This window comes from Miniopterus schreibersii (assembly GCF_964146895.1).
Source record: "Miniopterus schreibersii genome assembly, chromosome: 2".
Lineage (NCBI taxonomy): Eukaryota > Metazoa > Chordata > Mammalia > Chiroptera > Miniopteridae > Miniopterus > Miniopterus schreibersii.
This window is the reverse complement of record NC_138102.1, coordinates 115,694,920-115,707,665: the sequence shown is the minus strand read 5'-3', so window position 1 is coordinate 115,707,665 and position 12,746 is coordinate 115,694,920. Positions and strand designations below refer to the sequence as shown.

Genomic DNA, 12,746 nt, shown 5'->3' with positions numbered 1-12,746 from the left:
ACTTGGGGTGTGTGCAAAACTCTTGCTTTATTATATATGTGTACCCAATTGATGGGCTATGTTCGGCCTTTCTAATCTTCTGCCTATCTAAATACCTAAGTAACATTTAGAAGGAAATTGAGTTACTGTGAAACAAAATGTTTAATTAAGCAAAGAATAATCTAATTCTGGAAACTAAATATATACAAGAATCATCATAATCTAAATGCTAATAAATAATGCTTTTATGTCACTAAGTAGAATTTAAAACCTCAGAACCTATGTATTTAGTTTCTTGTGAACATGTGATAAGTAATTTAAAGGGTATTTATATATTGCTTATTCAAAGTACTATTAGATTTACCCAGCTCATAGAGACTGCAAAATTCTAATTTCCATTTTGGTAAGATTTATAATAGCACTCTTTTGCATTTCTATAGAAACGTATAGTTGACAATAATTGTATTTATACAATCCCAAAACAACCTTCTAACAAAGGCAAATATTAGATGTTGAAAGTGTTTAAATTCAAATCAAAGCTCAAAGCATTTAAGTGACCTGCTAAAGCTTGCCAGTTCAGCAAGGTAGTCCTACTTCTCTGATTATTTGTGGAAGTAATTTTAAAATTCCACATTTATTTAACAAATCAATATAAGCACAATAGGCACTGGGTTTTGTTGTTGCCTCACAAAGAACTCACAAAATGGCCCAAGAAGTTTCTTCTCAAATAAATTAACATAAGACATATCACCAAGTGTTTCAAGTGTGGTCAGATTTGGAAGGGAAAGCAGTAAAGCAGAGTATTGGAGTGCAAAGGATCTGAGTCCAGTGCGTCTTAGTTCAAACCCTGACTGGGCTACTGACCATGTATAGCATGGGGCAAAGTAGGTTTACAGTTGTTGTATGGAAAACAATACAATAATTAATAAACAACGATACGGTACAAGAATTTGTGTTTTGTGTACTCACAACTGTAAACCTAATTTTGCCCCACCCTGTAATTATGTTCTTGGACTTTTTTCTCTTTATTCTTCAGGGTTGTTAGGTTTTTTTTAATATATAAACATGGGAAAAATTACACCCACCTTAGAAAGCTGTTGTGTGGATGAAGTAAAATAGGTACAAAGTTTAGAAGAGTGCCTACCTATCTGATATACAGAATAAAGAGTGGTCCCTGCCTATCTGGTATTGAGTCAGTGAATGTAAGTATGTACGTATTTAATTATGCAAAGAGGAAAGCAAAAGAAATAGTTGGATAGGCTGGATAATAGGAAATAATGAGGTTCACAGGTGAGAGGTGAGAATTTTTGAATGCCAATGAGCTATGCACTAATGTAGAACATCTATGACTGGCCCCTGTGGGATGCTATTTGATGTTATGTGGAGAAACACTCTCTGCTCCTATACAGAAATAAATACATGATGTTATCTACGTGTTAAATGGAAAAGATCTAGCAAACTGTAAGAAAAAAAAGCAAAACCCAAAACAGTTGCGATCCTCAGCAATGGAGTAAGGACTCAGCAATGCAGGTAGTGACAGAAATCCGGTTATTCTGTCCTACTTTTTTAAATCTAGATTTACTCTTTTGTATCATATGTGGTGTAACTGATACCACTGCAAATAACTTAGTTGTGAATAACTGGAAAGGAGCAAAGGGAAGGCCACATGTGACAGGCATGCCATTTGTGCAGCTTTGCCAAGAAGTTGTAGTTTAAGACTCCCCAGGTTTATTCCCTGTAGGTCTCTGGGGGAAGGGACTGGATGGGAAGAATAGACTCATGCCCAGGAAAGCCTGGGCGAAACAGGGAAGGTACTTGTCTACCAGTCACACCTGGGCACAGGTCATTGCCAGAGTAGGCGTGGCCACTGCAAGCCCTGGAAGAGCTGGAATATTTAACCTCTAAACGGAGGAGCTCCCTCTCTTGCTCTCCTGTGCTCTCGGTTCCTCTTGGTTGACTCCTGGCTTGTGGGGCTCGCAGGCCCCTGCATTCGCCACAGGGCTCCGAGTGTATGGGCCCCACAAGATGGGCTAATGGGCGGCAACCAGCCTGATGCTGCACTGAACCTGACTCCACCATGGAAAGGAAACTCAACACTGGCTTTGCTGTCAGCTCTACTGAATCCCCAGCTGTACTTCTTCCAGGGCTGGATTAAGGGAAATGAGACTTTGGAAACCCAGGGATGTTATTCCACACAAATAAAAGTCACTCATCCTCCCCTGCGAGTGACAGGAATTTCTTCTCCTTGAGTTATTGTAAGGACACCACCCCCAGCACTCAGTGGGGAAGAGAGCACCCCACTTCCACCAATAACATAACTGTAGGAATTATGCACAACCAATGCCCTTGCTGTTCAATGTGAATAAGATAGGTTTTAGAAAAGAAGGTGATATTTTGCAAGAAACCATTTTTTCTATAAGCCACTTATATGCCAGAATGTTTTCAAAGAACTATGATAAAGTTTCAGTGCTTATTCCACGAGCGACTAAGAATCTGGAAGCAACACAGGTGGTTGCTACTCAGCATGTTTAAAGCAAAAGCAATATTGTAGGCTGGCAGACACTTTGATGTTAATGGCACATTAGATTACTCCTCAGACCTTTATTACAAGGACTCCAAAGGTGCTGCCTTTGATAGGTGACAGGCTTGCTGTGTTTCAGTGAGTGGAACCTTTAATCTCCCTCTGAGTTGTTAGGTTTCACTACGGCCCGGATGATTTATTGGTGAATTCTAGGGCATTTTCTTTCTGCTAAGCCTGAAGAGAAGGGTGAGTTAAAGTGTCCTTAATAATAACAGAGCAGAAAAAAAGCAATTTTATTTATTTTATAGTTTGTTCTTTTTATTATGATTAGAAATTTTCTTTCTAAATGTGTAGAGTATGAGCATCTAATGAGATTATAATTTTTGTTTACTGAAATAACGATTTATTCCCTTTGAGCTATATAATCTTTCATGAATTTTTCCTGTAAAATAGAACTCAGTAAGTGTATGTATAAATTATATTTCTAGCATTTCTTATTATTAAAATCAGTTAAACAACAACTCAACTATGTGTTTTTTATTCCATTATGGTTTCAACAAATTTTTAATTTATTTTCTAATATATATGTTTATGAAATACGTTTCTTGTAATTGATTAAGTGCTTTTATCTGAAATGACATTCTACTTGCACTATTATCATTTGACAATAATTATTTATTTTCTGTATTCAAAAATAATTCCCGTTATTATAATAACAACAGTAATAACAATAAAAAGGCATAAAATTGTGCTAAGATGAAAACTTACTTAGTACATACAATTCAGTTGCAAAAGCAATCTGATTTGGTTTATCATAAAAAAAATATGCGTGCATTTCTCTAATGATATATCTAAAGAACATCCAAAGAAAATACATTTAAACTGAATTATTTCAAATTGAAAGTAATATAACCTCATCTTACACCAATACAGGACCAGCATTAGGGGGAAAACATTACAAGCAAAGAAAACTAAAGGTCTGAATTGATTTTCACAAAATGATAGGCGACCCAAGATGGATAGGCTCGGTGCTTTAAGGGCGTCATGCGGATGCTGGCTGAAGAACGGCTGCGGCCTAAGGCTGCGCTTTGCATGCACGCTGGAGAGGAACTCCCCATCAAGTATGAATCAGTCTGCTGAGTCAGCAGGCTGTTGTGGTTTAAGTATCCTTCTAAATGCAAAATAGGTACCAATCTGTGTCTGGTAAACAGTATATGCAAGCATAAGTCCCAGTTCACACTGACAGCTCTTGGGTACATGGTCAGAATTCTCGACGACTCGACTCATACATCAGTGCAGAGCTCTTGGCCGACACTAGTTGTCCTCTTTACTTAATGCCTTCTCTTTCTCCCTTCACATTAGTAACTTGAGTTTTGTCTCCCCTTATTTACCTCTAATTCATTCCTAAACCCCATGTTAATTTGTATTTTTCCCACACTCCTCCACTGAAACTGCTATTCCCAAGGTCACCAGTCACCTCATTTTTGCTAAAACCACTCAAGACTTCCCAGGTTCCCCCCCCACACACACACTCCACATTAACTAGTACGGCATTTGAAATTCTTGCCTCCTCCCACCTTCATGAAATATTGTTTTCTCTGAACTTATTACTTTTCTCTTAGTTTTTTGGTTTGTTTATTTGAGCTGTCTTTATTCCCTTCTGCCTTTCCTAAATGTTGATACTTTCCAAAGACCTGTCCTTTGTTATTTTCTATTTAAATTTTTATTTTATTTTCCATTGCTGAGATATTTTATCTACTTCTATAGGTTTATTTATATGCGGATAATTCCCAGGGCAGCTCTTTCTAATGAACTCCAGTTCAGCTGCATAATGAATATTCTTTCAATCCCAGTTGCTCAAATTCATCCACTTCTCTTCTTCCATGACACAATCTCTGTTCAGGCCACATCATTTATTTCCTTAATAACTCTTAATATTTAACTGACATCTCTGTTCTAAAGTTGTCTCCTCACAATCCATCCACAGAAAAGAGAAAGATCCACCCTCCCCCACCAAAAAACAAATATATTCACTTCACTCGTTTAATAAACCTAAAACTCTCCAGTGACTTCTTCCTTTATACAGGTAACAACACAAATTTCATACTAAGGCTTTATACCAAGTTTCTTTTGTAATATTTCCTCTCCTCCTACCAACTTCTCCAGCCTCATCTTTCCTTTTGCCATCCTGTCCCCAGCCTCTGACACCTAGCTGTATGCATTTGTCACACTGACTTTTGTGTATATTTATCAATATGGTTTGCTGTCTTTTATTTCTGAATGTTTGGATATGCAATCTGAAATGCCACATCATTTTACTTGGTTATGTTCTACTTAGTGTTTGTTTTTTCATTTGATATAAGTTTAGAAGGCACTCCTCTTGGAAATCTTCCCTTAATCTTGTAGACTAGATTAATCACCTTATCGTGAATCTCACAGTAGCTTATACTTACTTCTAAGTATTTGCCTCCTTCCATAAAGTGTGACTCTGAAGGCTGGTGCTGGGTCATATTTATTGTAATTTTTCTTACAGGGCCTTGGATAAGATGGCTGTTAAATAAATATTTGTGATGTGAGTTAAAAACCACCACCACTAACTACTACTACAGAAACCTGAGTCCAGGCTGTGTAACAAAAAGTCATAATATATTAAGATATAGTCTTGGACTGATACAGTATTGTCACAGTTCTAGATAAAAGTTGATCTTGTCTTTGCAACAGACTGAAAGATCTAATTTATGGCCATTCAAGATGTAAGTACAGGTGTGGTGCTGACACCACAGAAATGTATGCTTTCAATGCCTATGTACAATAAAAGAAAGAAATACAAGAAAATACAAATAATAATAAAGGGTTCAGTCTCACCTAACAGTCTAAATGTAGGGAGTTTTCAGGATTGGTTGAAAGACCTGATTCAAAGACCTGAATTCCTTCATGCTCTCAAGCCTCCTACTAAGCAAACTGATGTGGCCCTCTGACTACTTAAGGTTGGCGAGACATCTATAGCAGTTCCACAAAGGGGATTTCAGCATCTCTGTGTCTATTTTAGGAAAAAGAAATCTCAACAACAATCTCATCCCAGCAGGTTTCCACTCATACTTTGTAGGCCAAAATTAGGTCCCAGTTCTATTTCTAAATCCCTAGCAAGGTAGATGGGGTTACAAAGATAGCCTAAATTAATAATGAGGAAGGAGAAATACATGTCAAGGAGTCAACCACTATGAGCAACACAAAACCAAAGATCAACAAAGTTACCACCATTTTCATTCCAGAATCAGCGCTGTATGTAGGATGCTCCTTTATTATACAAATATTTAAGCAGCATAGATGGAAACGGGTAGCTGAGGGCTCTTACACAGCCAGTTAAAATATTATAATTGTAGTCAGAGTTACTGACTAAGTGATTCAAGAATCATTTCAAGTTCAACTTGAAAGAAAATAAAGGTTAACTGCTAGAGATTACAAAATTGAACACTTTAATATGAGTAAAAAATTTTACAGCCATGATTCTAAGAAGCAATCATTCATTGTAATTATTGTGGTAAATTATTGTTAGAGAAGGTTTCAAAGAACCTTGGCTGAATTTGTAGAGCTAGGATAAGATTTATCTTAAATAAGATAAGTATGTTGAATTTCTCTTTAGCATAGTCTTATTCTTTAAGTATATAACCTGACAGAAACAGAGTAGAACTAGTGTGAATATATAGTTTATTATAAACATGATAAGGATATAGAAAATACAAACCACACACACACACACACACACACACGAACAAAATGACAACTTATCTTTTAATAAAACTGTGGATAAAAGTTCTAGACGTAAATGACCAACTTTTAGTCTGTTTCCCAGTTCCGTCACTAACTAGCAATGTGATCTTCCTAACTAATTCTAGGTTTTCCTAGCAATAAAATTGTGACGATAAATAATTTCCAGTTCTTAGGACTGTTGTGAGGTTAAGGTGAAAATGCAGGTAAAATACTTAACATAGTGCCTAGCACATTGAAAATACTATAAATTTTATCTATAGTAATAAAATTAAACATGAAATAATATTATAAGTAATAATATTTTAAATAACAATAATAATATTGCAAATTTTATTAGTATTTACAATATTAAGCCAGGGTAAAATAAGCAATACTATTTATTTTTCTTACAACTTTTTATACAATTATTGATTAAAACTTTTATTTTAAATCAGGCCTTATAAGCAGACCAAAACCCCTGCTACAACAGGTTCATTTTCTTCCCCTTAGTTATATCTCTGTGGAAATTAAAGAGGTAACATCATGCAGAAGGCTATACGTATATTAGGAGAAATCTTGATTTAAGTTTTCTAAGGTTCACAATCCATTTATAATAAAATAAAATTTCATGAAGATATAAATCAGGAGATATGACATTAGAGAAGATAGAAAACAAGGTACATATAAGAACACATTGGAAAGTGACACCATAAAATTAAGTATTAAAAGAAAACCATAAGTCCAAAATGACTCCACTTGTGTTAAAGCACATGATACCAAACTTAGATTTAATAATTTACTTATTTGCTGTTTCAGCCTCTCCCAGAAATATAATCTTAATCAACTATTTGGGAATTTTCTGGTCAACACCAATGAGGTCATCTGTGACATGGACCCTGCTTTTACGCCGTAGAAAGAAGTAATCTGCATGATTTAAAAAAACAAAACAAAAAACTTGGTTGTTCCCTTTTCCCCAATAGATGTCCTGATCTAAAAAGAATTCTTTCTTTTCTTTTGTTAATAGAGCCCTTACCTTACCCTTCTTCCTACAATATCTTTCTATTTTGTACAACTTCTCTGAGCACCCTTCTGCTAGTGAAATGGGATATTGCCTGATCCACGAATTGCATAATAAATCCAATTAAATCTTCAAATTTACTTGATTGAATTTTGTTTTTTAATAACTGTAACGGTTAATCCATAAATAAGTTGTTGTTGCTGTCCTGAGGACAAGGCATGTGTATTTCCATGTTTATAAGGCAAGCCTACTTTGCAACATTAAATTTTTACAACATATAGGTGATCCTTAATAATTTTTTATCTTATGCCAAGGAATAATATTTCTGTCACTTTTCATTTCCTATACATGAAAATTTGCTCCATAGTTTACTATTTTCTTCCTCTGTATTCTGTGAGCGTGGCATCTTTATTACGTGAGTTTAAAAGATGCATTTTGTGGTTGTAGAGTCATTTGAAATATAAAGAATTATTTTGCAAAATTGAGGTTGTTTTTAGTTACCATTTATTACAAAATCAGTACTTAGGCAATAATAATATATGACTGACATGCAGTTTAGTCATTTCTTTTTACTTTTTAAAAAGTTATGTAAACCCATAGTAAAATTAGAAAGTTATTATTAAAATACTTTAGTGGCTTTTCCTCTCCAATAGTGTCCCAATTAAGGGCTCTGCAAGTCCTAAATATTAGAGCTGGCAGAGCTAATCTTCTGCCAGTACATTGGATGGTCAAGTAATACAAAAGTTTGAACTGTACATGATTCGATGAGCTGTGTGCAAAGAATGGTCTATGATTGAAAGAATTTAATTGTCTTGAATGTTACCTTGTTCTATTTTATACATTTTCATAGTTTTCTTATTTATTATACTACAGTACTTGATGGTTTGTTTTTTTATTACAGTCTTCAAGTTTACCAAAGCATAAAAAAAAAGTGTGACTGTGAGCACATGCACCCTACCCTGTTATTGAGTTTATTTGTATTCAGCTTGCACGGTTTCAGGGTGAGCAGGTACAAAGCTGTTGCTGAAGGGACAGCGCTTATGTGCTGGAAAACCTGCACTGCACAGATATAAATTTGTAGAAAGTAGTTCTAAATTTGTATTGTATGCCGTCTTCAAATTCTTAAGCCTTTTTACTCAATAATCAATATTCCACCCAGCACAATAATAAAACATAGAATTATTTATGGTAACAATTAAGGTGTACTTTTCAGTCACAAGAGGAATGAAAAAGTTGGCGGAGAGGTGACGTGATTTAATGAAAAGGCTATTGAACAAGCCGCTGAGGCTCTCAAATGAGATCATAAATGTGAAAGCCTCTGAAAAAGGTAAAGTATTATGCAAACACAGTATTAATATTAAGAATCTGAAATGTTCAATTCTAGCAGACTTCATGTGTTCTGGGGTTAGCAGAATAACATTAAAAATTGTTCTCGCAAACGGAAATCTATGGTACCATGGGAACCTCTAAGACCCACATTTCAACTTCCAACTTGGAATTTATTGCTTTTGTGTTGTAATCTTAAAGGTTGACCCTTAACATCCTTTCTACACACAATCTTTTAACTTTGTTTTTACAGAGTGGTATTCTGCTGATGTTCTTGTCTTTTTTCCTTCAGGAAATGTTCCTCAGCAACTGCATTATTAAAACTGGACATGTTCCAAAAGAGTTGTCTGAAACCATGGCAAATTTTTATTTAATCTCAGTGGAGCAACTGCAAGGTAATTGTCCCAAAGTCATCACTTTCTGGATGTTTCAATAAATCTGTCTTGGATAACATGAAAATTTGCTTTCATGAAAGCCTGTGACGAAAGGAGCATGAATACATTTGCTGTAAATGCTGTAAAATGCCAAATGACACAGAAATTCCAGAGAGCCATTGAAAAACTTAAGAAGTTAACTCAAGAAGGCTTATACCTCTTTTTTTTACATTCTGATGTAAAAAAGAAGCATACATTTTTCCACATTTATTTATCACCTATCATTGACACGGACTCGTGAATTTTTATTTTGTTCAACACCTTATCATTCATTACGGTGCTTAATTGTTTTAGACTTCACATTTTCCCAGCCTGGGTCAGGAGTAGGACAGAGCTGCCCTGCCCAAGTGGAAAAGCAGCCACAATCAGCAACGAGGGCTTCAGGGCTAGTTGATCCTGGGCTGTCCCAGATCTTAGACCTGCTTGACTGCTGTATGTGGGAAAGGACGTTACAGAGGGTCACCCAAAGGCCAAGAAAATCTCCTCCAGCCCTAACTACAGGTGTTTAAGGACACGTCAAAGCAGTCTGAGCAACAGTGCTAAAAAGCCTTTTGCTTCAGTTGAATTGTCTGGCGTGGTCCCACCAAGCCACTCTTCCTGAGTCTCACCTGAACCTGCTTGACTAGCCCAGCCCTCAACACCCAAGATTAAGGGAGAGATCATATTTGTTATCTATAGTGGCCTCCCAATATCTCAGAAGTTATTCCACTGCCCACCCCCTTTTTACTATCCCATCAAATCACCCTGGGAGAAAAGGGTGAAGGGATTGAGAAGTACAGAATTGGTAGTTAACAAAAATAGTCAGGGGGGTGTAAAGTACTACATGGGAAATATAATCAGTAATATTGTATTAACTATGTATGGTGCCTGTTGGGTACCGGAAATATCAGGGGGAACACTTTGTAAACTAACCACTGTACTGTATACCTGAAACTCTCACAAAATAATATTGAATGTAAACTGTAATTTTAAAGAATTTTTAAAAAAATCAGCCAGGTGTACCTCTTGGTATGGGCCTCTGTCACAGCTTCCTGAGACTCAGGGAAGAACATTTAAGGGTCACTTAATGAAATGTGTGTTTTCCCAGGGCCTCAGCAGCCAAAACCCCAAGCTCCTCTTCATGCTGTGAACAGACCAAAATTGGTCAGAGCGATGTAATACCACCCAGTCCAACTCAAGGGAACGCGTGGCAAAAACTCTCTAGTTGCAGGTGCCTTTGAGATTCATGCAAAGAAACACAGCCCTCCCTTTTCGCACGCTGGCCACAGAACTGATTTGCCAAACACTGATGCTGCTTCAGGATCAGTCTTTCACTTGAAATTGCATCCTTTCTCATGTTTAAATGACCAAGTGACACACTGATAGTTCTCTCAGATGCCCAAATGTTTTGTCCCCATGTGAATAAGCATGGCGCTTATACAAGTATCCATTTCGCTATGTCTCCCACTGAATGTTCAATTCTCCTCCTGTAGTTTTGTGTATCTGGACACTTGACTAGAAGTTTCAATAGCCTTTACTGATTTGGTTTTCAGGGACAGTACTTTACAATGACATATTAGGGTATTTTGAGGAATGTAGAAAGGATAAAAGAGGACAAAAAGTGGGGATAGGAGGCTGCTGAAAAACTAGCTGTGCCACCCAGCCCCTCTCTATACGGCCCCTCAGCAATGGCTCGTTAGAGGCATTAACCCCCACTTGCCACCTCCACACATACACACACACATCCCAGCTTCTTAAGGGCTCTCCTGGACCCTCAGAAGAACCAGCAATGCAGAGGGATGGAAACTGGATCTAACTGCTATAGGAGCCCAGGAGGCTGCTTGGATATTTTGCCTCATAAAACAGATGAACAACAATGGTGACCCAAGTGGTAATATTAGCAAAGTGACTCTCAATCACCCTCCTCTTGATAATGGGTTGAAAATAGGGGCCCCTAACCTCAAATGTCTAATGGGAGTCAAACACTACAGAACCTTGCCCTGGCTCTTCAAGCATACAATAAGTACACCTGGCTACAGTTTTTCCTGGTTGAGAGGTTAGGAGGAGGCAGATGGCCATCCTTCTGACTCCAATTATCACTTCCTCTGGGTTACTGATTCACTTTTCTCATTCAAAATTAGCTCTTCCCCAGTGAAGTCTGCCACTTGTAAGTTTGGAGAGATTGTAGAAAGTTCTACAAATGGTTAAGCAGTGGTATTAGAATATCTTGTGATGGTTCCCTGGGGTAGACACACCCTAAGATGACCTTCAGTGAGTCACATTCTTGTATGATTTCCTCCCCTTGAGTGTGGGCAGAACCTGTGACTTACTAATAGCCAACAGAATATGGCAAACGTGACGGGGTGTCACTCCCATGATTGTATTGTTATGTAAGACTCCCTATTAGCAGACTCAAGCAAAAGACTCCCCTGCTGGCTTTGAAGAAATAAGCTGCCATGTGGAGAGAGGACCTGTTCTGGAGAAAACCTCCTGGCAAGAAACTGAGGCAGCAGCGAGTAGGAGCTGAGAGCAGCCCCAAGCTGACAACCAGAAAGAAAATAAGGATCTCAGTCTTACATCCACAAGGAACAGAATTCTGTCAACAACCACCTGGGCCTGAAAGAGAACCTGGACTCCAGAAAGAAATACCGCTGAAAAACACCTGTATTGCAGCCTGTTGAGACTCTGAGCAAAAGATCTATGTAAGCTATGCCTGTATCACTGACCCATTGACACTGGGAGATAATGTCTATTGCTTTAGGTATCTAAATTTGTGGTAATTTTTCACAGGACAATAGAAGACTAAGACATCCTCCACGTAGTGAGAAGAGCCAGAAGGAGAAAAGAGGGGCCACGATCTAGCCTAGCCCCTGTGACTTCTGAGTCCAACTCTCCAGGCCCCTGCAGTCTTCAAGGGCCCAACCTGATTCTAGCAGGTAGCACTGCTGTTAGAATTTCGGTTTTTCCCACAAAGAAAAAAAGTCAAAACAAACAAACAAAAAAGTTAAAGAAGAGCTTCTGAATACTCAGAAGAGTGGCGCCTTGCATGGGCATGCTCACGTGCACACGCAGCAGTGCACACGCCGTCCTTCCTAAATGTTTCCATGTTGCTGCTGTTCACTGATCATTCACCAGGCCTGTTCGCACCACCTAGGCTGGGGAGGAGGGTGATGCCACAGCAGCTGGGCAGGGGGGAGGCACAGGAAACCCTCAAAATGAAAGCTGTTTTACCAGGAGGTAGACAGGAATGAACAGATGAGAGAATGTCATTGCCATCTTCCGAGAGAGACCTCAGCTCTTCTAGTTCTGGCTCTCCAATGACCAGACGCAAGTTAAACTATAACAGAGAAATTTCAGATTATTGCTCTCCAAAGGGATCTAAGTCTGAGGTCTCTCACCATCTATTCATTTAATCAACATTTAATGAGCTTCTACTCCTTGCAGACACTGCTGATGGATATGAAGTCCAAACACAGGGAGCTTTGAGTCCAATGGGGGATTCAGAGGAGGAAACGGCTATTAAAATACATGAGAAGAAAAGTGCAGGTGCTCTCTGAGCACAAAAGAGAGACACCTCACTATTCCAAGATGGTCCCCACCAGTAATGACACCTGAACCGCGATGAGAAAGGAGCTGATGCCACAGAGGGTATACGTACCGACGCCAAGAGGCGAGTTTGAGGAGCGGAGGGCTGAAGCATGGAGTTCGCAGGTTAGTCATTATAATGTTTCAGCATTTA

At 38.0% G+C, this 12,746-nt stretch overlaps 1 protein-coding gene and 1 pseudogene across 2 annotated transcripts in view; both read right to left on the bottom strand.

The window, feature by feature from the left end:
- The window catches only part of MGAT4C (MGAT4 family member C), a 670,943-nt gene that overhangs the window by 203,940 nt on the left and 454,257 nt on the right, over positions 1-12,746 (bottom strand). The gene's annotated exons all lie outside the window — the stretch shown is intronic.
- The window catches only part of LOC308552510 (hyaluronan-mediated motility receptor-like), a 70,486-nt pseudogene that overhangs the window by 53,247 nt on the left and 4,493 nt on the right, over positions 1-12,746 (bottom strand). The gene's annotated exons all lie outside the window — the stretch shown is intronic.